The sequence below is a fragment of the Crocodylus siamensis genome, chromosome 4 (assembly GCF_052110815.1).
Source record: "Crocodylus siamensis isolate JL-2025a chromosome 4, ASM5211081v1, whole genome shotgun sequence".
Taxonomy (NCBI): Eukaryota; Metazoa; Chordata; order Crocodylia; family Crocodylidae; genus Crocodylus; species Crocodylus siamensis.
In genome coordinates this window covers 205,149,969-205,175,110 of record NC_143398.1, presented here as the reverse complement: position 1 = coordinate 205,175,110, position 25,142 = coordinate 205,149,969, and the positions used below count along the sequence as shown (strand labels likewise).

Below are 25,142 nucleotides of genomic sequence, written 5' to 3'. Positions count from 1 at the left end.
ACTGATTTCAGATGCAGAAGTCCCTGGTTCAATTTCTTGCTGGAATGGATTCCTCACAAATAAGGATAATCCTTCATTTGATGTTTACTCACTTGGATACCTTTCAGTACTCTGCCTGGTCCACATCAGGCTTTGCAATTTTTATTTATTCTTGCCAGAATGCACTTATGCATTAGTTGATTTTATTACAGTTGAAATGGTGCTTTCATTCATAGGCCTCATTTTCATTGGCTTAAAATAACTTTCCAAAACATTTACCTCTGGGCTGATATTTCTCAGCTGAAAGGTCAATTTTTATTTTATAGCACGAAGCGAATATGTTCAGCAGCTTCTGAGGACTGGACAATCGAATGATATGCTTTATCAAACACTTATTAAAATATAGAACACGCTAATATATTCTCGATTTTGTGATTCCTTCTTGGAGGGGTTTTGCTTAATCATAAGTAAATCAACAATAACAATAAACAATCAAACACCATTTAAATAATTACTGTACCTCTTTCCTTATGCATCCTGTTTATTCTGTGTTTGTCTTGTTTAAATGGTAATCCATCTGGACCAGAATGACCTACTTGCACTTTGTTTTTCCTGCAGGCCTGTGATGATTATGTAAGAATAATAATAAATGTTATTTTGAGTTATTTTTAGTAAAAAATAATTTTTAAAAATCTATCAATGAAATGTTAATACTGTAGTTTTAGTTAGACAGAAGTCAAGATACAACAAGCTAAAATGTCAAGAATAAGCAGTGTTCTCCATCACAATATAATTCAGTATATCATTCTCATCATTCTATGAGCACATATATTGGGATATTAACATTACATGATTGCAAGGTTAATGTGATATAATACTCAGAAAATAATGCAATTTGTGAGCCAGATAATCAGTTGTCTCAACAGAAATCGGTGAGTAAGCCAAAGACATGGCACCCCTATTGTCAGTGTCATTGGAGCAACATAGGTCTTTCTACTTTGCTAGCCCCAGCTATAATCTTGGCACAATGGTGCCACTGGTGGTTTGCACAACTTCTGCTATGAGTGCGAACCACCAGTGATTTCATAATGCCTCTCTAAATAAATAAGGGTCAGATTAATTAAAAACAATGTCAGATATGCAAATGATGATTATAATAATTACTAAATGCAAGTGTAAAATTATAACATCATATATTACAATTGAAAACATTATGATCATTGGACCATTCCTGCTCTGATTTAAATGTAAAAATAATCTATTCACAACTATTATGATAATACTATATTGTATAATGTTGAGATTTTGGAAAGGAACTTAAAGAGAATAAGTGGCCAAGCTCCACTGACTTGCAAGGGAAGTTGGGCACCTAATTACTTTAGGCAACACAGAAAATCTAGCTTAAACGTAAAAAATTTTTGCATTTTACACAGATGATCTATAAATCTATTTTTGTGAAAAGGATGCCCCAAAGGTCATAACCAGGGATCCTAGTTTTCTGTTCACCACAGAAAACCGTGGAAAAATACAAAATCCACATTTTTCCATGACCCACTGAAAGCATGGCGGCGTCCCATGAAAAGTGGTACCATTTCTGGTCTCTTTTATTTTTACCATAGTTTTTACCTCTCAGTCAATCAGCAGCAGGAGTAGGGACAGGGGCGAGGGGTGCTAACTGGCTGAGACAAAAAATGTGACAAAAATAAAATGGCACCACTCACCGGGGGATGCCACTGCGTTTTCAAGAGGTTGTGGAAAAATGCAGATTTTTGTGTTTTTTAAATGGAGGGGGTTTTTTTACCACAGAAAATGAGGATCCCTGGTCATAACAGAAGATGGCAAACTGTTGGTTTTATTTTGCGTTTATATAGTATGTGTAAGTTAATATATAAAAATACAGCAAGTATCATTTAATATCTTTATGCTATATATATTAGTACTATATACATTATATATTAAAACACTATTTACTATAGTAAAATATATATAATATTGACTATACATTGTTATTATTATATATTCAGTAACATTTATCTGACATTATAAAATATTATGCAATATTTGCAGATCAGTGCACTGGTAATTATAATAATATATAGATGTAGTTTACATATTGTGGGCTACAACCAAGTCCTCAATAGGATAAGAATTGATAGGATGAGAGTAAGATGATCAGGATGCCGAGTATGAATGGCTTTAAAATTATTTTAAAATACTGAATATTTGAGTAACCATTTCTAGAGTTATTTCTTTATTGATGCAAAACTAAAGAGAATGTTATCAAATATGTAATGTTATTAACAAAACCATGATTTTCTTGCTTTTGGAGAAGTGCAATAAAGTATTTAAAATACATTACTATCCAGGGAATAATTGGCGTTTGAGGGAATTGTCATATTTAAAGTGATAGTTATTTTGTAGTTAAATCCACAGATCAAACAAGGAGGGTAGCACCATTATTCAAATAGTAGAGATGAAACAATTATAATTATGTCTAAAAATTCAGTCTTATGTTCAATACAGTAAAAGATCCATTTCACCTAAAGGTGCGTATATACCACATCACCTGATTCAAAGCAGTGACCTTCTTGATTCAAATGCAAAATATCTATTCCTGTTGCAGATGAAATTCACCAGGACAAAATGTTCAATAGAAAGATTAAATTTCCAGTGGGGCAGAAAGATATTTGCCAGTATCTCATTACAGCTTTGATACAAATGTCCTGGATTTCAATCAGTGCTGAGATAGAATGGCAATAATCCAGTAGTAAGACTAGCCGAAGCTTTGTTTCCTGCAACATTATGCAGTTTTTCCATCTAAAATAAAATCTTGTAAGATTTCCAAGAGGAAAGAAATAGAAGGAAATAACCTTCTAGTCATTTTAACGTCAGATATATGATGCATTTAGTGATGTCTGCCTGATAACTTTGCACCAGGAGGCGAAGGTGACATCATTTACATTTTTCCAGCTTAAATGAAAAGTGCTGAATTCCTTGAACTGTAAGTGTCCCATCAATTCTTCCATCCTCACTGCCCCACCTCCCATCATTAACACAGCATACCCACTCTATCTGATGCATTTGATCCTTTACAATGAGAAGTAATTTGCCTTCTTAATGGAAATGTATGAAATTTGCTTTAACAGGTTTTATGAGTTTAAACGACAGGTCCATGGAACATTTCCATCTTCAGGGAGGTCATCTTTCACCCATAAGATGCACGAACATTTTAAAATAATTTAAAAGGTTTTCTGCTAAACATTATTTGATCAAGGGAAATAGCATAGTTTTGTAGGTAAACCACAAAACCAGGACGTGGAAGTCTCGCATTCTACATCTCTCTGACACTTGAATGGCTATTTGACCTTGGAAAAAGTCTATTTGACCTTGGAAAAAGTCATATAACTGTTCCAATCTGTAAATCTGGGGCATAATTATCTCAGAAGAATGCTGTGAGGATCACTTAGTTTATGAGGTGCTATGGTGTGGCTGCCATGGCAAAATATAGAAGTGTAATTAATTTACTTCTTTTCCTATTACAAAAAGCACATTGTACATGGCATGAATCTGATTTAAACAGCAATCATATAGATTGCCTTCCAGTTAGATGTGAATTAATTTATCCCTTCCCCCCAACACACACACTGAAATAATTATATTTATTTCAGAATTTATACTTATTTCTACATTTACAAACGAAGGTCTACAGGGAATAAAGAATCTGCTTCTGTACAAGGGCACGGCAAAACCCCTTGACTTCAGCAAGAGGAGGATCTGGACCTAAATCAATTGCTTGGGGCCTGAACTGGAAAAATAATCCAGTTTTTCACATTTTCTGTTCTGTAATATATACACAGGCATTCCAAACTATTAACCATGTGATACCATCTTATCTCCCATGCAAGTCTGTTCTTACAAACCAGTCAATACACCAATAAACACAGAACACTATAACTTAATAATAATTGCTGAATTGTATACCTCCATCTTTGTTAAACCTTACTTGGATTTAAAAACATGCACAATTGTTAAAATACATTACAATAATTAACCATAATCTGCCTTTGGACAAGTATACAAAGGTCAACAAACCAATACATTTTTATACACAGGGATCTATTTCTATCTATTATCCACCTATTATCTACAAGGAATGTCCTCACTATCAAAATGCAGCTACCTCTAGGGCAAAGAAAAACAACAGTATACAATTATTTTATTTGGAGTGTAAATGGAGAATTATTTATCCAAATAAAACTAAAGGGAGAGTTTTTAAATATGATGTGCTTCCACAGGCTTTACAATAAATTACACTTTGCTAGATTTTGATCCCACAAACACATCTTGAAATCCGTACTGGATCTTGCTGGCTCTAACAAGCACTGTTATAAAAAATAGATAAATCAAATTTTGATGTAATATTCAGGGACCCTCTTCTGTATGGACATTGCATAATTAAAATGCAAACACACTTAAAAAGATATTCCAGGAAATCTTCAGTAAAGACCATTTTTCCTTGGAGCTTACAGATTTTCCACATCCACTAATATCTATTGTCCTATATATTTTATGAACTGAAACAAGCAGAACACTTCCATTCACATTAGGTATGAAGCAACTGAAACAGTGACAGCAGTTAATTTGTTTGTTTGTTTTTTGTTTTTTGTTTTTTTTACCAGAAGAGGGTTGCTTAACTACACTATTCACTCAAAACCACAATGACTATTGCTGAGGGGAAAAAATGAATAAATAATATATGTATGTAAAGTGTACCAAGCTTCAATTATGCTGCACAATTAGATTGCACTGCAAAGAGAAGGGCTGAACTAAAGTCTCACTAACACACAGAGCTTTCTTGATTAAAATAACGTTTATAAGGGTTACTTCTCACATCCTGCAAAATCAGTCAGGCTGCAGCACAAGCAATTAAAACACTATATAATAAGCCAGTGTCATTATGCAAAACATGGGTGGTCAGCCTGTAGCTCAAGGGCTACAAGTGGCAAGGACAGCCTTTGTGCGTGGCACACAGCAGATATGGGAGTGGACAGGCAATGCAACAACAAATAGGGTGGGAAGTAGAAAGAAGAGTAGCAGATTAGGCAGGGAGCACACAAAAGAGGGCAAAAAGTAGAAAACAGATTGGGCAGATTTTATCTTAATTTACAGTGAAAAAGTGAACTTGGGCCAAAGATGAACCATGCCTGCCTGCCAAGGAGTGAAGTTCATCAGTACAGAAGGTTTAAAATATATGAATTTTTTTATTAAAATTTTCCTGTATAATATTTACTTGCACTTTTCTAACACATTAGAAAATGTTCACCTGAATTCACCCCAAGCACATGCAGGCATAACGCCTATTGGAGCCAATGGGACTTGAGTCTATTTATGTCACCACTGAATTTGGTCCATTCTTTATGAGAAAATATCATTTGCAACTAAAGCCTTGTACTTGTTTCACTACTGAGACTCCCCCTGAAAATCCACAGATTTAATACTCTGCCACTTAGCATAAAGGTCTGTATTCATGTTCAGTGCAAAAGACTGACCTGGTAGCTCAAAGCTGCTTAGCAGTTCTCTTATTTTCCTAATACAAGGAATGTTATGCAATAGCTCAACAATGCAAGGTTAGTGGATTTGTCCATCTCTTGTGGTGATTCTGTTCTGTTACAGTGAGTCTGAAGAGGATCACCACAGAAAAATATACTAGGGCTGTCAAACAATAAAAAAATTAGATCGCAATTAGTTGCACGATTTAAAAAACTAGTCGCAATTAATTGCGATTTTACACACACAGCTAAAAACTCAAAATTATGCACAGAAAAACTCAAATTATGCAAAATTATACAGATACTTTGTATGGTTGAGGGGTGTATGTGGGAATTTATGAAGGTGTGGGGGGCTGCGGGTGTGTGCGTGTGTGGGGTTTGGACCCCGGAAAGCAGGGTTCCCACATGCCCTGGAAGGATGCAGGGTACTGTAGCTCAGGAGTCAGAGGCAGCAGCAGGGCTGAGGGAGCTGTGACTTGGAAGTGAGGGGGAGACACAGACATACACAGATACCACCCAGCAGGTAATTTTGTGTAGGGGAAGGGGTGTGGGGGAGGGAAGGGGTGAGGAGGCAGATTGAGGCCCACAGAGTGAAAGACTGAGTGGCGCAGGGGCAAAGGTGAATGGGGCTTTGGGGTGGGTGATGGGATGAAGTCATGGCCAGACATGGGAGGGGGGAGCATGGCTCATGCCACTCCATGCACCCCCAGGGGTGGCATGGGGCAAGGGCATGTGCCCCCTGGATTAGTGCATAGGATGGAGGTGGGCTATGTGCTGTGGGCTTGGGGCTTTGCACCCCACTGCCATTGCCCTGGGAGCCATGTGACACCATGCTGTGCCTCTCACCACCAGGCAGGCAGGGGACACATGGCGCAGCCAGCATGTGGCTCCCAGGGCAAAGGCAGCATGGCACAGAGCTGCTAGAGACCCCAGACACTGGCCTGTGCTGGGTAATGTTCAGCATAAGATTTTGCGCACATGAGGATATGACTAGAGGGCCTGAAGTTTCCAGGATGCCTGAACTTCTACCTTCAATGATGCCATGACCCAGTTGCATACATTAAAATGTTTGGAGCATGCTCAGTTTACTGCAGTGACGTAATCAGTGGCGGGAAAAATATGATAATAAAGTATATGTTGTGGACAGTTATGGGAAGTCCAATTGAGATGGACTGTTGATTGACAGAATGAGGTAACTAATGACTGGATGATAAACTGACTGACAGGTGGTGTGAGGAATAGAGTATAAAACCTGAATGAGTCATCACCTCCGTGTGAGACTGGGGCACGCTTGTGTGGGAATGCAAGTCTGTGTGACCACAGCGCGATTGTTGTGTGCGTGGGGTGGTGCATGAGGAGAGTGTGCGAGTCTGACAGCGGAGGCACTTGACTGAGGACTGGATTGTGAGAGGGATGGTGGTGGATGCATCTCTGAGAGACAGTAAACAGTGTTTGTGTTGAGGCCAAGGATGCCTGCGTGAGTGAGGGCCCAAACTCCCAGGATATCACTGAGCTGTGGAGTGACCCTGCTATCCATGAACACACCTGCCTGACTTACCTTCCATCCTTCATGAGGGTAAAGTATTACCCACCTCTGAATCTGAGGTGCTCAGTACCCATTTGGGGAAAGGGAGAGAAAGCCTCAGTGACTGTGGCTAAGGTCACAGTAGATTTGTTATAATACATTTTCATTGAACTTTTATCTGATTGTCTTCGAGTCATTGGTATATTTGCTGTCTAGGTGGGGCCAGGCTGCAGGCCAATATCCAGGGAAGAATCCCTTTTCAGCCTGCCATCAGCAAGCTAGCAGGGCAAAGGAAGATTAACAACCTTCTGTATTTATATTTCTGAGACCCTGTGAGTCCATTCCCTCACTGCAGCCCACCTCCACCCCACGCACAAATCCAGGGGGCATGTGCCCCTCTGTCTCACAACCTGCCCCAGCCCTGGGGCTCCATTCACCGAGCCCTCACTCCCTCCCTCACTGTGGGGGCCTCCGTCTGCCCCCTCGCTCCTTCCCTCTCCCATGCCTCTTCTGCCCCACAGACTTACTGGCTGGGCAGCGCTCTCCATGCCACCAGGCTGCGTTCCTGGCCACCTGCAGGCTGCAGCTGTTTGTCTGTCTCTGTATGCGCTCCCCCCGCCCCGCTGCAGCGGCCCAGAGCCTGCACCCAGGCTGCCCTGTGGTCCTCTGTGCTGCCACCACTGCCCTGCTGGATGGCCCGGAGGCAGCAGTGATGGCAGTGGAGTGGAGCCCAGGTGTGGGCTACAAAACTACATGTGCAATTAATGTATTAAACAAATTAATGCGAACACCTATTAATACATTAATCGTAGACATTAACCACAACTGACAGCCCTAAAATATACCATAATTAATATTCTCAATTCAGCTGGTTATGCTAAACATAATTCTAAAAGAATAAAGAATTCCAAAATCTCTGCATTCATTGCCTTCTCAGGATGATTCATACTCAAGAGAATTAACTTAATAATGATCTCTGCTGAGGATTTTTAAATACTAAGAATATTCCTTTATAATTTTTCTCCTTTTCTTTTATTCACAAAAACCCCACAAAACGTACTGAGAATATTACTCCACAATATATTCTCCCAGATTCACACATGGACGAGACCCTCTAAATACAGTTCACCCCCATTCTGGACAGCAAAGGACTCAGCCACTTATTCATCAATCTTCTACTACTTCATCTAAGCCTAGAAAAGCTCCCTGGGAGTTCAACCAACAGTGGAAAATGGGCAGGCAAGCAGAATAACTGGGTGAGGATGAAAACAATTCTCATTCTGGTTCTGAGAAGAATACTGGAGGAGATAATAGAGCCTCTGGTCTAAGGACTACCAAAAGCTGGTAGCAAGGGCTGTAGTAGAACTGTATTACCAAGGAACCAAGTGTACCTAAGGGACTAGAGTGTTAAGGTGGCATAGGGCCTCCTGTGTTTTTTTTTTTTTTGCGGGTTTTGCATCAATTCCTACTGATCCACCAAGCTGGGGGATGGGTCTCAAGACTTATTCCATAGGATGGAGGAGGGGTGACTGGTGCCTCCTGAGTCGGGGGGGAGGGGGGGGACACAATTTGTGAGCAGGCCCGGGGCGGGCCAAAAGCCCTATATCCACTCCTATACTTCTGTGTCACGGCTTAGTACCTCCTCCCTCTCCCCCACGCACACACACCACTGGCCCATGTGGCAAAAAAAAACCTGCCCCATCCTGAGCAGTGCCGAGTTGGGGGCCAATCTCGGGAGGGAACCAGTCACCTATGGGGTGGAGGAAGGGGAAAAAGAGACTGATCATTCTTCCTTCATGAGATGGATGTGGAAGGAATTTTGTGAGGAAATTCTTGCAGAAGTTTCTTCTCCAATAGTACCTACTTTCTGGTTTTCCACAGGGAAAGATCAGCTAGGTCACTTACTTTTTGGTTTCATGGATTTTCAATTCACTGTTTCTCTCTACTGCATATTGTTGTTATGTGTTCTCTGTAATATTAAATATTTCCCCAAAATATTTAATAAAAAACTATAGCAAATGTATCCTTTTCATGAAATACATATGGGACAGTATCATGTAATTAAATGAATCATAACAGTCATATAAATGCAGGACTAAAGGGGACCTCAACAGATTATTTAATTCAATTTCTTGCACAGAGGCAGGATCAAGTAAACCTAGACTGCCCCTAATATCCATAAATAGTTCTGTTCCAGCATTTCATCAAAATTACATTTAGAAAACTTGTTCCTAAAATGTAACCTAGATCTTCTTTGTTACAAGCTAAACTGATTTCTTATGGTCCTTCCCTTGTATTCTCAACAGAGAATAACTGATCACTCTCCTCTTTATGACTATATTTTACTAATTGAAAGATTATTGTCATGTCTCCTCTTAGTCCTTGCTGTTGTTCTTAAACCCATTTGCTTTAATTCTTCATTCAAAGATCATATTTTCCAAACTTCTTGTTATTATTGTTGGGGGGTTTTTTTCCTGGATTCTCTACAGTTTGTCTACATCCTTCTACAGTGGGTGGTCCAAACAAAAAACAACATTCCAGCTGAGACCTTCCCTAATGCCAAGTACAATACAGTAATTGCCTTCCAGTTTTATATAAACCCTTCCTGTTAATACTTTCCAGAATAAGATTTCCCTTTTGTGTATCAGCATAACATTATGAAGCCTCCACTCCCCCCAAAAATTCCTGCCCAGGCATATGCATTGAAGGTCTGGTGTGGCCCTCGTGCATACACCGTGATCCAGGAAGATCAACAGTTGCCACCAATAACACTATGGACTCATAGGGCGCGTCCAGACGAGTCCGCACATGCCTCTTACAACGTCTCAAACCCCTTTGAGATACTGCAAGCGAGCCCTCTCAGAGGTTGAGAGAGGCCCGGGTCACTTCCATTTTTTGAGGCTCCCGGTATAGTAAAAAAATATTAATTCATAGTGCACTACAGGCAGTGTGGCCCGGTAATAGGATACAAGTTTAAAGTTGTATGATGAACGTCTTCTTCTTTCAATCCTGTTAGTGTATCTCTGTGTCTGTATGTATAACCTCATTCGGCGATAACATCAAAAGTCTAAATTTGAGGCCCTCCGTGAATGAGAGGCCCAGGCCAAATGGCCCTCCTGGCCCCCGCTGTGATAGGCCCTGACTGAAAGAGGCACATGTGGGAACAAAAACATGTTTCCCCCACTGCGAATTTGCAGCACAGGAGCAAAATTAGACCCCCAGATATCCAGGGGCCAAAGAATATCCCAGGGGGAAAAACCAGGTCAGGGCACAGTCCCACAACATGCCCTGATGCAACAAGAGGCTCAGACCTTCCCCAGCTCCCCGTTTGTTCCCCCACACCCTTGTTCCTTCTCCCCCCCCCCAACATTCACTGGTAGTAGCAGAGAAGGAGCAGGAGGCTGGAGAGAGGAAAGGAATGTCTCCTGCTCATTTGCAGGGGCCTGTCTCCAGCCCCCTGCTTGTTTCCCTCCCAAGGCTGGAGATGAGCAGAGGAAGAGCAGGGGGCTGGAGAGAGCACGGGAATGTCTCCAGGAGCTGTCTCCAGCTGCCTGCTTGTTCCCCTACTGTCCCTAGCCTCCCGAGGCTGCAGACAAGCAGGAGAAGGAGCAAGGGGCTGAAGACAAACCCTTGGAGATAAGCTGGAGACTTCCCCTGCTCTCTCCAGCCTCCTGCTCATTCTCTGGTACCGCCAGTGAGGGTGTGGGGAGGTGTGGCTTGGAGAGCAAGCAGGGAGCTGGGGGAATGAATGGAGGATGGGGGAATGAAGGGGAGATAGGGGGAATGAATGGGGGATGGGAGAATGAACGGGGAGCTGGGGGAACAAGCCTCCTATGCATTCTCCTATTCTCTCTAGCCTCCTGCTTGTTCTCCTGCTCACCTCCAGCCTCTGGAGCCAGCGTTTTGGTCGCTTTACTAGCCGCAGCATCACATTGCAGCCTCATTGGCAGATGAGAACCTGATGGTGTTTAACACTGAAAAATGCAAGGTTCTCCACCTCGGGAGGAAAAACCCGCAGCATCCTTATAGGCTCAGCAGTACTACGCTGGCTGGCACTATGGATAAAAGGGACTTGGGGGTCATGATTGACCGCAACATGAACATGGGCTTTCAATGTGATGCTGTGGCTAGTAAAGCGACCAAAATGCTGGCTTGCATCCATAGATGCTTCTCAAGCAAATCCTGGGAAGTCATTCTCCCCTTGTACTTGGCCTTGGTGAGGCCACAGCTGGAGTACTGTGTCCAGTTTTGGGCTCCGCAATTCAAAAAGGATGTGGAGAAGCTTGAGAGAGTCCAGAGAAGAGCCATGCGCATAATCAGAGGTCAGGAAAACATACCTTACGACGATAGGCTGAGAGCCGTGGGACTCTTTAGCCTGGAAAAGCGCAGGCTCAGGGGTGATCTGATGGCCACCTATAAGTTTATCAGGAGTAACCACCAGTATCTGGGGGCCTGTTTGTTCACCAGAGCACCCCAAGGGATGAAGGGGTTGAACTGTTATAAACTACTGCAAGACCGTTTCAGGCTGGACATAAGGAAGAATTTCTTTACTGTCCGAGCCCCCAAGGTCTGGAACAGTCTGCCAGCAGAGGTGGTTCAAGCACCTACATTGAACACCTTCAAGAGTAAATTGGATGCTTATCTTGCTGGGATCCTATGACCCCAGCTGACTTCCTGCCCTTTGGGCAGGGGGCTGGACTTGATGATCTTCCGAGGTCCCTTCCAGCCCTAATGGATCTGTCATAGATTTCATAGACTTCCAGATCCTATTTGCAATGCCCCCCTCAGTGTACACACTTCAACAATGAACAGCTGACTTTAACTATTTTTTGACAGCAATTTTCTAACTTTTGTGCACCTACATTCTTGAGGTTACATTTAGACCTTATTTCCTTAGTTTTTTATGAATAGGGACCTACCTAAGTTGTGAGCTATCCATCATGCAGGCCTGCCTCTTGCCACTGATTCATTGTCGGAAGATCATCCCACAACAAACCCATGCTGGTTGTCCCTCAGGATGTTGGCATCGGCCAGTCCTTTAAGGATGGCCTCTTTAATAAACTTTTCTAAGACCTTCCCCAGGATAGAAATCAAGCTGATGGGCCTATAGTTAGCTGGATCCACTTTCCTCCCTTTCTTGAAGATCAGCACCACATTGGCTTTCTTCCAGTCTTCAGGCACTTCACCAGAGCACCAGGAGTTTTCAAAGATCCGTGCCAGAGGCTGGGCTATGATGCTTACCAGCTCCTTGAGTACCCTGGGGTGTAGATTGTCAGGTCTGGCTGACTTGAAGGTATCCAGCCTCTCAAGGTGTTCCTTCACAAGGTCAACATTAATGGAGGGCAGGGGATCTCCTTCACCCAGACCTCCCTGTCCCATGGTGGGCATGAGCGTCCCATGAGACTGATGAAAGACCGATGCAAAGTACCCATTTAATAGGTTGGCTTTTTCCTGGGTGTCAGTTGTCCCATCTGGTTCAGCAGGGGTCCCATGTTGCCGTTGCTTTTCCTCCGGCTCCCCACATATCTGAAAAAGGACTTTTTATTGTCCTTGATCCTTGAAGCTAGTTGGAGTTCAGTTGCAGTCTTGGCTTTCCTGGTTTGTTCCCTGCAGAACCAGACCAGTGCAGAATATTCCTCCCTGGAGGTGAATCCCATCCTCCATCCTTGGTAGGCCTTTATTTTAGCCTCAGGAGGACTGCTTGAACTGCTGAAATCAGTGTTTTCTCAGAAAATTCTTCAAGTTTAACTGCAAGTTTCAGCTTAAACTGTACAGATCCACTGATGTATATATATTCAGTGATCGAGGATTAACTGTTTTTACCAGTTTTGTATAGTAGGTCTGGTTTGGATTTTCCTTAAGGCAATATGCACCTCTCCTATAGTGTAAAAATTGGGGTAAATATTTAAACCTGTAGTTTTAAGAATGAGATTCAGCCTACTACTTGAACAAAAGGGAGGGGAGGGAAGGAGGGATGCATAGGTCCATGTGTGCATGCTTGCACATACAATTTCAGGTTTGCAGTTTTAAAACTAAGAATCAGGCCCACAATCTTGATTAATTCATGATCTGTTAAGCTGATTCTAGATGTACTTTATCTGACATTTAAGAGTAATACATTATACTTTTATTTGGCCAAAAGCTAGAGGGCAGCCCCATATTGTTCATGGCCTAAGTGTAACATTTTTTTAAAACAAGCACTTCTGTTCAACTAGCAACTCAAGAAAACAAAAATACAAAACTGCTCTCTCATGATACAACAATGCTACCCATCTCATAACACATACTGAGAGAAAAGACAGTTTTGACACCACATGAAATTGAGCACTGAGAAACACTGAGACCTGTGGAGATGACGCCTATGGTTAAAAGCATTTACTGGATAAAAAATTGCCAGCAGTAAAGCATCCACTTCTACACATTCATAGTAGCAAAATATACCTTACTTGTACGTAATTGCACACTTCTCTCACCCTTTAAAAAACTAAAAGCAGTATTTGTTTAAATTTCTGACATTATGTGATGTGTGCTTTTTATTGTCTTATGGTTTTCTTGAGTCTGAAAATCCCCTATCATGGGATGGATGTAATCTCATCTAACACTACAGGCTGCCTAGAGGTGCTGGTTCACTTTCTAATTAGAATGTGTCAATGGAGACTCAAATAATTGAGTCTCCTCTGTGTTCTAATTAGAACATTCCAACGTGGCCTCATTGTCACGTGTATAAGCCCCTACAGGTTTAAAAATGGACACTGGGGACTTTGTCAAATGAGGTTTAGATAAAGCATCCCATGAACATTTTATATGTGCAGGGGCTTAATACACATGACAGTTAGGTTCTTTAATTAGAGTGGCTGTTTGGAAACCACTGTAATTAAAATGAGCTCCCAACTGCCAAGAACATGTATAGGCACCTATACAGAATAACACATATAATTACATAAAAAAATTGAATGCAGACTTTTTTCAGTTTTCTGATCTTTGAACTTACTGTTTTTTGCATCCAAATACAAATCCTGTAATACAGACCTGGTCAACCTACAGCACAAGTGACATGGGCAGCCTTTGTCTGTGGTGCATGGCATATCGGGGAGAGGATAGGCAGTAAAATAACAGACAGAGCAAGCAGGAAGCAGAGCAAGAGATCAGGCAGGGAGCACAGAGTGGGAAGCAGAAAGCAGAGGATCAGATTGGAGAGAGGTGATCAGAGTGGCAATCAGAGAGGGTACAGGGCTAATTTGTGTCATGACTGTCAAAAAGGATTGGCCCTTATTGCTCTAATACAATTAAGAATATCAAATGAAATCAAATCAGATATAACTCAGAAGTGTGTGGCATGATAAAAATTAGTCCTTTTTTTCCTAAGCTATTTCACTTGCACAGAACAGAATATTTTATGGCAAAAATATACTAAAACACTTGTCAAATAAATTTGATTACAGATTAGATTATTTGGGATGTTTCACAATTTTAAAACTAGGAGTATAGGGATGTAGTCAAGAAAAGTCAAATAGATGTTATGCTTGAAAAACATCATGAAATTTAGATACCACAGCCTGTGAAACAGTATCCTAAAGTAAGTGATGGATGCCCTGTGGCCTAGGACATTTAATACTACACTAAACAATAACCATGCAGCAATAAGGATTGATTTTCTGTCTGACACGTTTTCTCATATGAAACATGTATTCTTCTTCAAGAACCACATTCATATTATGAAATGTTTGGCTCTTTATCTAGAAATCTTTTCCCTTAAAATGTACATTGGATTTGCATTTAACTGTCAACAGCTGATGTCCAAATTAGAGACGTGCCACAGGAAGCAGCTCTTTTTGAAACAAACTCAAACACAGTTCACTACTGTTTACTGACACTCACCCAAATTTTGTATATAAGAGTTTTGTTGCTGATTAAGACCTACAGTTGGCTGCAGGACTCCTGCTACATATGATTTCCTGCTATATGTCCCAAGTGATATAGGGTTCAAATGCCACTGTGGGTAAATTGCATACCTCTGTACACAGGGAGGGAACTAGGTCAGTTAAAAAGGATTATCTATATTGCTCTTGCTCTTCTGCAAGCCTTCCACCAAAGTAGGACAACTTTAAATTCTGGCCAAGACTCCCAGATGTTGCCAAGTAGATACAATGATTTAATACTGCAACAGGGTTCTCCTTAAGACCCTGTTGTTAAGGAAAAGGGGGCAGCTGGAAATAAGGACACCATGAGGAGGGCGGGCCCGGGCCCTCAGGTGCCAATGGCAGCTAAACCCCGGAGGATAAAAAGGAGAGGAAGACAAGGAAAGGTGCCTTTGGGCACCACAGAAGAAAGAGAGAGAGGAGCTGTGAGAGGGACCCTGGCACCGGATTAGAGGGATCTCAGGATCCAGATCTCATCTGATCTTACCTTGAGTCCACTGGAGCAACGGTGAGTGCAGGGTGAAGCGGAGCCAGGCCGTGGGCTGGAGCCACGCTCAGCATTAAGAATTGGGGACACTCAGTTGAGCCGGAGGGGCAGCGGCAGGGAAGACCCCATCCAGATCCCTGAAGAGTCTGGGTGACTTCAGGAACTCCAGGAAAAGGGACACTAAGGGCTGAGAAAGCAAGCCCCAACCGCAGGAGTGACACGGAGCCTGCACACTGAAGCCGCACAAGAAAAGGAAACAAGCGGCGTTTGTAACAAGCCGCTAATTAGTCAATTAGCGGCTTAATAGAACAAAAGGAAACTTTTTTTTTCTCTTTTTTTCTTTTTATTCTCTGTCAATTATGGGGGGAGTGGGCTAGGACTCAGGCACAACTGAGAAGCCCAGAGACTCCCTCTGCAGGGCAGGGGATGCTGAAGGGGCCCCGTGGACACTGATTCTGCACTGCCGCTACAAGCAAGTAAGCACGGTACTTCACTTGCTGTCTCAAGTAAGGGGCCGGAGATCCTCTACTGAATACAGAGGGTGACCCAGCGGAGACCCATGGTTAACCCTTAGGACTGTGATTCCCCTCTCCTCTAAGAGGAGAATTCCCTGTAAAACTGGCAAACAACTTGGTTTTCTCCTTTCTGCTTTTATTCAGTGATTTCAGCATGGTACTTCCGGCGGATACTTCCTTTGGTAATAATCGCTTCCTCCCAATTTAATTTCTTTAAGATCCAAGTCGTGGCAGGTGGGAAACATGAGGACAGAGGAGGTATTCCACACACGATGACAAATACATTAACCTTTCCCTGCCATTTGCAGCTGATACCATCTACTTTTGAACCTGCACCAATGAATGAGCTAGCAAATTCAATGTTGTTTGAATAAATGCTGTAGGCAGCTAATGTATGTGTCTCCCCCCTCTCAACAGACATTCTGTAGGCAAGGCTCAAGTGCCTGAGGTTTTTTGTTAACAATGTATTTTCATTTACATCCTACCTTGCTACCTATTTTAAATGCAGGGGATTTATTTCAATCAACATAAGCACGAAAGCTTTTTCTCCCAAATATTTGTGATGTAAAGCAATACTTCTATTGGCATAGATTTCATAGACATTAGGACTGGATGGGACCTCATGAGAACATTGGGTCCATCCCCCTGCCCAAGGGGCATGTTTGCTTCATAATTCAATTGAATGTAAGTTTTTTTAAGCATCTCTACATCTGTTACAGAAGATCCAACTGAAACTGTAATTCTGCTCTCATTTACCTTGTTAGCTCTAATATGATTCTTGAACTGACCTGAATGCTGTTGTTTTCTAAGTGACTCAATTAAAAACAATTATAATGGAAAAATATATATTGTAAAACTTAATTTTTTAACACCTAGTATAGAAAAGGGAATATTAAGTAGTGGTTATAAACAAAGGACTGAGAACCAGGAATCTGGATTCTAATCCCTATTATTTTGCTCTCTGGCCTTTCTAACCTCTCCCATCCCAGCTGTAAAGAAGAATAACAATCATCCATCCCATTTGGCTAATTATTTAATATGTGTGCAGTAAAGCATTTTAAGATTCTTGGAGAAAAAACAGTTTATATATAATTTTTAGATCCTTTAGCATTTCTATTAATATTTATAACTGGCTTTTCTCTACAACCAGGAAGACACTGTATCTACCCCAGATCATATATATTCTTCCTTCAAAAAAGGAGGAAAAACCTAAATATACTTCCATTGTTTTCTAGCCTAAAGATTAATAATTTAATTTGATGTATTGTACTCTTTGGTATGTTAGAAACTGACAACTCCTCTAGTATGGTAAATATATCTATGAATAACATTACTAATATTTAACATTATAATAAAAATAATTATTTAATCTTCACCAACACCCAATAAAATACACACGTATTTAATCCTACCTCTTGAAATAATTTAACATATAAACAACTACAATATTAAATTATTCCTGTTTCCAAAAATATCCTAGTATTCTTTTTGATCAACAAATGTAATAATAAATTTTAAAAGAACTCCTGTAGCAAGTTCCTAACAAACATTCTGGCATATACTACCTTCAATGCACACATTTAACTTAATTAATGAAAGTTAGGCACACAAATTGAGAGCAAACTATATCACAGTCTACCGCATTTCTGAAAATAGTTCCTTTTGTGCTGATATTTTGGCTGTTTTCAGTCTACCTTTTAAAAACATTATAACTAGTACAGGTGTGGGTGCATTATAGGGACCTTTAAGTAGCCTTCATTTTTTTCCTCTCTTCTTAACCACATAATGGAAAAAATAAGAGTACAGTGAACAGACCACACTGAGGAAAAGGAACTTGCCCTGATTTTTTTCAACTGGTAAACCTATTTTCTATAATGCTCAATGGTGAATCATTCTTAAGTGCTGGACCATTCACTAGGGTATGCATTCGGTGCCAGAGGTTACCAGATTGCAAAAGTGTTCTCATCTCAGAAAGGCCTCATAATTCACCATCACCTTATTTTGACATTCAGGGAAAAATTTGTGCATCAAGCAGAAGCAATAATGTGTGTGTGTGGAGGGGGAAATTATATTAGCAATGCAGTGAACATTCCAAAGGGAAAAACAGAGTCTAAGACAATAATAAGAATTAAAGTCATACTTTTTATATTATAGGGAAAGACTTACCTGTCAGTTCAGTCACCTTACTGAGTCCATAAACTGTACTTCAAGTGCTTCTGAAATATAAGGAGAACAAGAACATTAAATAGTGACTAAAGTTCTCAGAGCCTGAACAGATATACTTTGGTTTATAAACATAGAGAAGCAACAGGATTTACCACTGTCCAAAAGTACAACAGAAAGTTTACTAAAAAGAAACACATCCCCTCAAGGAGATTGAAGAATATATTTGTAGAAACATCACAGATCACTGGTTCTCAACCTTGTTGGACTCAATGCACCCCTCAAAATGCCATCTCTTAGCTTTCACTCATTTTTTACAATAGAAAAATAATAGAGCAATTCTGCTGCAGAGAATTCAGAAAGACCATGACAGATCAGAATGTTTTTGACACTATGGGTTCCTATTTGATATCTGTAGGTTTACTTTGCGATTCATGTGAAGGTGTTTGCTCACCTAACAGCAATAATGTTGCGTGGCTCCCTGTGGTACCCTTAAAAAGATTGTGTGACACCCTGGTTGAGAATCGCTGACAGATTCTCAGATCTGATCCAGCTGCGCTTTATACAGGAATGGAGGTATAAGGTTGACAAAGAAAGCTAAAAGCTACTTATTTCATTCTCTAGTCCTGGGGATAGACAGTGGCCAGCTGTATTCCCATCATACATTAAAGCAGTTCCAATCTAACTTACACACTCAAAGACAGGGACTATTACACAGCTGGGGATTACTGTGATACACAAGATGCTGCAACCACACAGCAGAGATTTAGAAATAGCGCTGCTGGCTCTTTGCCAGGTGCTGTTTCGCCTACGCAAAAGGAATTCTGAGATTCTCAGTTAAGCAGTTTACTTTGCATCCGTCTTGCTTGGATGATATTAGGAGTGAAGTGAGGAAAGTGTTAAATTCAGTCTGACGATGGACCCGATTGTACTTGAATTAGCACTCTATCAGTGTTTGTATGCCAAGGCCAGTTTGTCCCATATAAACCTATTTTAAAACTACTGTCAGCAGAACCAGTTGTTAAGAAAGAAAGGGTATGAACATCCCTGGGCTGTGAAAATTAGCTGTTGTACCCAATATGTGTTGGTTTTTTTTAATATAAAACTTAAATCAAATTAAAGAAATGGTTCCAGCAGCTACAGTTACCTAAGCTCAGGATCAAGAAAGATGTTCCACTATTAAAGAAGTACTAATGATTAATTACCCTAGATCAATGGATCAAATTCTTCGTTGTTTTAAATTTGCCCTTATGATTAGTTCTTCTATGGATGCTAAGATTCTGAAGTTAGTGAGGATCAATGCATTTTCCTTTGTACAGAATCTTGCACGTGGAGTATTTTTACTTCTATGACCTGACCTTTGTTAAAATATGTAAATATCTTAAAACTGAATTAAAATGTTTCAGAACAGTTATTTAAAATGAATATCAATATAAGAAGAGAGAAAAACAAAATTCCCAACATTAAAGAAATATAGTTCCTATACACTTAATCATCATTGCTGGTGGTGGCAATTCCCAACAGTCAAGGATGATCACTCCCACTGGTCAAGTAAAGGCTTGTAGATGAGTCCACTGATGGCTAAGAAAGCCAATCCTAGACACCACAGGTATTGGTTAAAGGGAGGGTGAGACCATGGATTTCTCAGTCTTGTTTCCTTTCCTTCTGTTTGTCATTTTTCTGTCTCCAAGGTGAGACAGTTTTCTTCAAACTGGGTGCATCTACACATGTGCTTTACTGTAGAGTTGACTAACTAGCTCCGTAGTAAAGCATCAACATCTACACGTGTGCCGATATTAGGGTGCAGTAAATTAACTCCGGCATAAGAAAGTATTGTTGGGGACAGTACTATCTTATGGCAACGTACTTAACACCACTGAAACACACGTGTTTCCACCAGGTGGTGCCCAATGCTGACACCTGGAGCCCGAGGCTGACCCCCTGGACCCTGTCAGCCTAGGGCTGCTCCACTCTGGCTCAAAGTGCTGCAGTTCTGGGCACACGTGTAAAGGCTGCACTCAGGAGCACCTGACTCCAATGCAAACTGCATCAGAGTTTATCACCTCGCCTTAATAGCACACGTAGATGCACCCAGTAAGATGTACCTTCTTTCACAAGGTGTAGCCATGCAGTCCTGTCCCAGGCTCCTTTTTTTCAATTTGTGATGTCAATCCTACACTCATTGCTGATGCCATGTTGCAGATGGTCGTGGATGAACATCTTGATTGCTGCAAGAAAGACGAAAAACAGAATTTGTGCAATCACACAGCCCTACTTGATGCCAGTTCAAATGGCAAAGGGCTCTGGAGCAGAGCCACTACATAGGATGGAGGCAGTCACTTGGTCACGAAAGAGTCTTAGGATGGTGATAAATTTCCATGGGCAGCCAATCTTCAATAAGATCTTCCATACAGCCTCACAGTTAACACAATCAAAGGCTTTGGTCAGATCGATAAAGGAGACATACAGTTCCTGGTGCTGTTCTCGGCATTATTCCTGAATCTACTGGGCTACAAAAATCATACCCATAGCACCTCTCAATGATCTAAAGCCACACTGAGACTCAGGAAGTACCTCAGCAAGAGGGAGTAGTCAGTTCAGCAAAATTTGAGCAAGGATCTTCCCAGCAATGGAGAGGAGGGCAATACCTCAATAGTTTCCACAGTCAGTGGAATAAATATATTGCCTTCAGAAAACCCTAGCAAAGAATTTTTCTCCCAAATGTTCCTGGCAAATGTTTCCCAAAATTCAATATTGTTTCCTTTACATTTTCATTTGAAGACAAATATAACTCTTTTATGTTCATAAAGTTTCACCTAGAAGCACTTACAGTTTCCTTTTATGGCATTGTTTCTCAAACCTGGAAGCCATAGCACCCTGGGATGCCTTGATATCCTTTCAAGGGTGTTGCAAGGTGCCACACAATGTTAGCCCTGTTAGGTTTACAAACATGATTCACAAGAAAAATCCAGAGATTTCAAATAGAAACCCATAATTGTGGTCTCTCTGAGTTATTTGTAATACAAAAACTGCTCTAAAGCTAAATACTCTGTAATAGAAACCTAGGAGGAATACAAGCACAAAAATGATTGTGCCAGCTTCCAGCAGATCAAGATGATTAAAAGAAATTATAAAAAACTAATAGAAGAAACAGTATCAAATGAGAATGTGGGAGGAACTGGCAGCTGCAAGGCAAAATAAATTTAGTTGACCATTTTGGCAGATCCTAGCCAAAAGGAACAAAAAGTTTAGCTTAATCCCTGAAGAAACATGAGTTACATTTAAAAACATAAATTTAACAACCCACTTGCAGCTGATAAAGGAAGTAATGGCTGCTCTCTGAGGGAATTTTATCTGTTAAGTCACAAACAGATCATTACCTCACCTCTGACTCCTACATATCCCTACTGAGCAATTAAAAGGCTTTTCTTCTTGATTTTCTTCACCCCAGAGATCTTCAAGGAATCCTGATTGAGGGTATCCCATTTTGACAATTTTTTTCCATTATTATTTCAGAAGCCACTTATCCTAACCATTGGAATGAAAATATAATAGTCCTAATCTTTAAAAATGGTGAGAAAAGAGATCCTGCAGCATATCTTCCTATCAGTTTTATGCTAATCCCAGCCAAAATATTTGGGGGAGACTTTCTCATCTACAAACACGGATTTCTGAAAATAACATTCTGGGAGAGGAACAGATCAGTTTTAGAAAAGGCCATTCTTTCATGGATCACTGCTTAGCGTGGTATTATTTGGCATCCAAATATATAAAAAGAAAAAATATTTTATACATAGCTTTAAATTGCTCAAGGGAGGTATTCACTGCATAGACCAATTACAGTTATGAAAGAAATGAGCAGTGACATCAATGGATAAAACTCTCCTACAAATAATCATTGCTTACTATCCAAAGAGAGCATCATAATACATGATGGGATCAGTGGTGTCTTAAATACTTTAGAATCTATTTCAATAAACATGTGAGCTGGAATAAACACAAAGAAACTTTAAGTATTATAATAAGCGTTGAGGGAATTTTATCTTTGTACAATAAGATGGGCAGAAGGGCAGTACTGGCAGTACTAAAGGTCTACAGATCTAAGATTAAGCCCATTTTATTGTATGGGATGGAACTATGAGGTGCTAATTCCATGGTTCACTCAAAAATAGAAACAATTTCTTACTACTTTTTCAGGTGGCTTTTATCACCATCATATTCTACAACAAGGGATAGAACAGTTCAGGTAATCTGAAATGGGGCTGCTTGATGTGAGCACTTTAGCTCAGTTAAGAACTCCAAATTACTAGACATAAATCAGAGCTTGTACCCCCATCAGATACTCTAAGACACATATTTTAGAAGCCTTTCCTCTTTCAAATAAACCTTTATTTAAATGATTAAATAACAGTTATATCATCCTACAGATAAACATCCTAGGAAATGGGCTAGTAAGTCACTAACGTAATATTATCCCTATATTTAAAAAAAGATATACATTTAAATATTAACACCAGCTTGCAGAAAGATTTTTTCCAACTTCCCTTTTTTGGACTGAAGAAAGTACTCTTTTAGCCTATAAATCTACCTATCTGGTGAACAAAACTACAAACAGTTATTATGTCGTTACTAGACTACAGCCATACATATTACAGGTATTGCACAATTAACTGGTTTCCTTAAGACCAGCTACACGATACGAAACTTCAACCAGTTTTAAAGTTTGACCTTGAAAACGTGTACTAACTTTATAGCTGGTTACTCATAAGCTTTAATTTGAATGTTTAGCAGTCTCCCCTGCAGCGGGGAGCACCATCATCTGATGGCTCCCAGTTACAGGGATGCATCTTGTCCAGCATGAAACCCCTGAGCCCTGGGGATCACAGCTGCCATGATCCCCAAGGCTCAGGGGAATGTGAAGCCCCCTGCCCACATGGGGTTCTTAGCCCCAGCTACGCCTCACATGCAGCCAGGGCTGGAAGACTTGTCAATTATGGGACTCAGTCCCATCTGCACGTGGCCCCTATGGCTGGAAGCTGCCTAGCAAAGAACACTCCCAACTGTGGAAGAAATTAAACTTCACGTTGTGGTTGAATCAGAACTGACAGAGACAGCTTTTTTTATTTAGGGCTATACTGTTATCACAGGGAGGATTTCATACAGCAAGGGGAATCACCCACTTGTCTGTTTCAAAGGAATCTTCCTATTCTATAAGCTTACACACATATTTATACATAAGACAGAGAAAGAGAAAAAATACGACCTTGGAGAAACCAAAACAAGTTTACTCAATTGGACATCTGTGCACAGGGTAATAAGATATGCAGGATTCCTTATGTCAGAACATGCAACTGAAATAAGGATTATCAGCTCTTCTGGTCTTTGTCTCTTTTCCTAGTCAAGTAGGCCAGAAGCCTGACTAAATTTACTACCACACAACTGTGGGAGCTTGCTTCTTGTTAATGCAAGGGGAGCCTAGGGTCGGGTTCCCCCTGCAATGGCAATAAGGCATGATTGGATCTAATGTGCAAACCCAGAATCGTGCCTGCTGTCATACATGTGAACTATTCTGGCATCTAACCTGGCTTCTAATCTTGCACGTGGACATAGCCGCATTGATCTGAAGTCCAGTAGAAGGCAGGGTAGTAATTATTCCCCTCTCTGTTCAACACTGGTAAAGCCATATCTGGAGTACTGTGTTCAGTTTTGTGCCCTCCAGTGGAGGGCAGCAAAAAGTGAGGCGGCTGGGGGACATGACTTCTGAGAAAAGACTGGGGGAACTAAGCTTATTTAGTCTAGAGAAGAGCTTAACAGCAGCCTTCAACTACCTGAAGTGGGGTTTGAAAGAGGATGGAGCTAGACTGCTCTCAGTAGCAGCAGATGACAGGATGAAGAACAATGGTCTCAAGTTGCAGCAAGGGAAGTTTGGGTTAGATATTGGGCAAGAATTTTCTTATTAGGAGGGTAGTAAAACACTAAAACTGGTTACCTAGAGAGGCAGTGGAAGCTCTATCCTTACGGGGTTTCAAAACCCGGCTAGACAAAGCTTTGGCTGGGATTGGATAGTTGGGGGATGGTCCTTCTTTCAGCAGGGGTTGGACTGGATGACCTCCTGAGGTCCCTCCCAACCCAAACTTTCTATGATTCCATGAGATGGGGGGTGTCTATCTATATCTAGATGGGGTGTGTGTATGTGTGTGTGTGTGTGTGTGTGTATCTATAGATAGAAGTGTGTATCTATCTATATACAGATAGGTGTGTGTATATATATATGTAAATAGGGGTGTGCATGAATCTTATGTATCTATTTGCAGATGGAGGTGTCTCGAGCTCTATATAGATAGGGATGTGTGTGTGTAGCTTGTGTATCTCTATATAGGTAGGTATGTGTACCATATAGAGGAGGAACAGTGTGCGGCCCCTACACAGAAGCTTTCCCCAGCTGCAGCTACTGCACCGCCTCCTCGGTTTCTCTAAGTTACTGTTCCTTTGTCTGAGCTCCCAGCCTCGTGGCCGACAGACCGATTCCTTTCCCTGCTCGCACGCCGCTCTCTGCCCGTCTTGTCACAGCGGCGGACAGGAGAGCTCGTGCCATGGACAGATCTGTCCACGGACACGGCTTGGCCTCCTCGATGCAGTCCGAAAGTTACGGAGCCTCCCGTCACCTGCCTGCCCTAGCCCTAGCCCTAGCCACCTGTAACTGCCCCCTCGCGCCAGCCAGGGAGGGGCGTGCTCGGCCCCCGCTTCCTCCGCGCGGAGCTAGTCACAGCGCCGCCGGCCGACCTGCGCTCACAACCTGGAGCCCTGCACTGGTAGCTACCCCGCTCCGCACGGACCCAGCCCCTGAGAGTTCCTTCCCCGCCCTAACTACACTTCCCAGCATGCCGCACTCGCGAGAAGGCGCGGTCGCTCGGAGGCAGCTCCCAGGATGCATTGCTTCGCCCCCCCCGGGCTGCATTGTGCGGCCGGCCGCACTGCCCGCTGGGAGTTGTAGTCGCATCGGTC

General features: G+C 41.4%; 1 long non-coding RNA gene across 1 annotated transcript; it reads right to left on the bottom strand.

The window, feature by feature from the left end:
* Positions 1-496: 496 nt before the first annotated feature.
* LOC149867475 (uncharacterized) lies at positions 497-25,035 on the bottom strand. The gene is made up of 3 exons (XR_016442065.1): positions 24,127-25,035; positions 18,141-18,190; positions 497-599 (listed from the first exon to the last, which is right to left on the bottom strand). It is a non-coding gene; the product is annotated as an uncharacterized LOC149867475 (long non-coding RNA).
* Between the last annotated feature and the right edge of the window lie 107 nt (positions 25,036-25,142).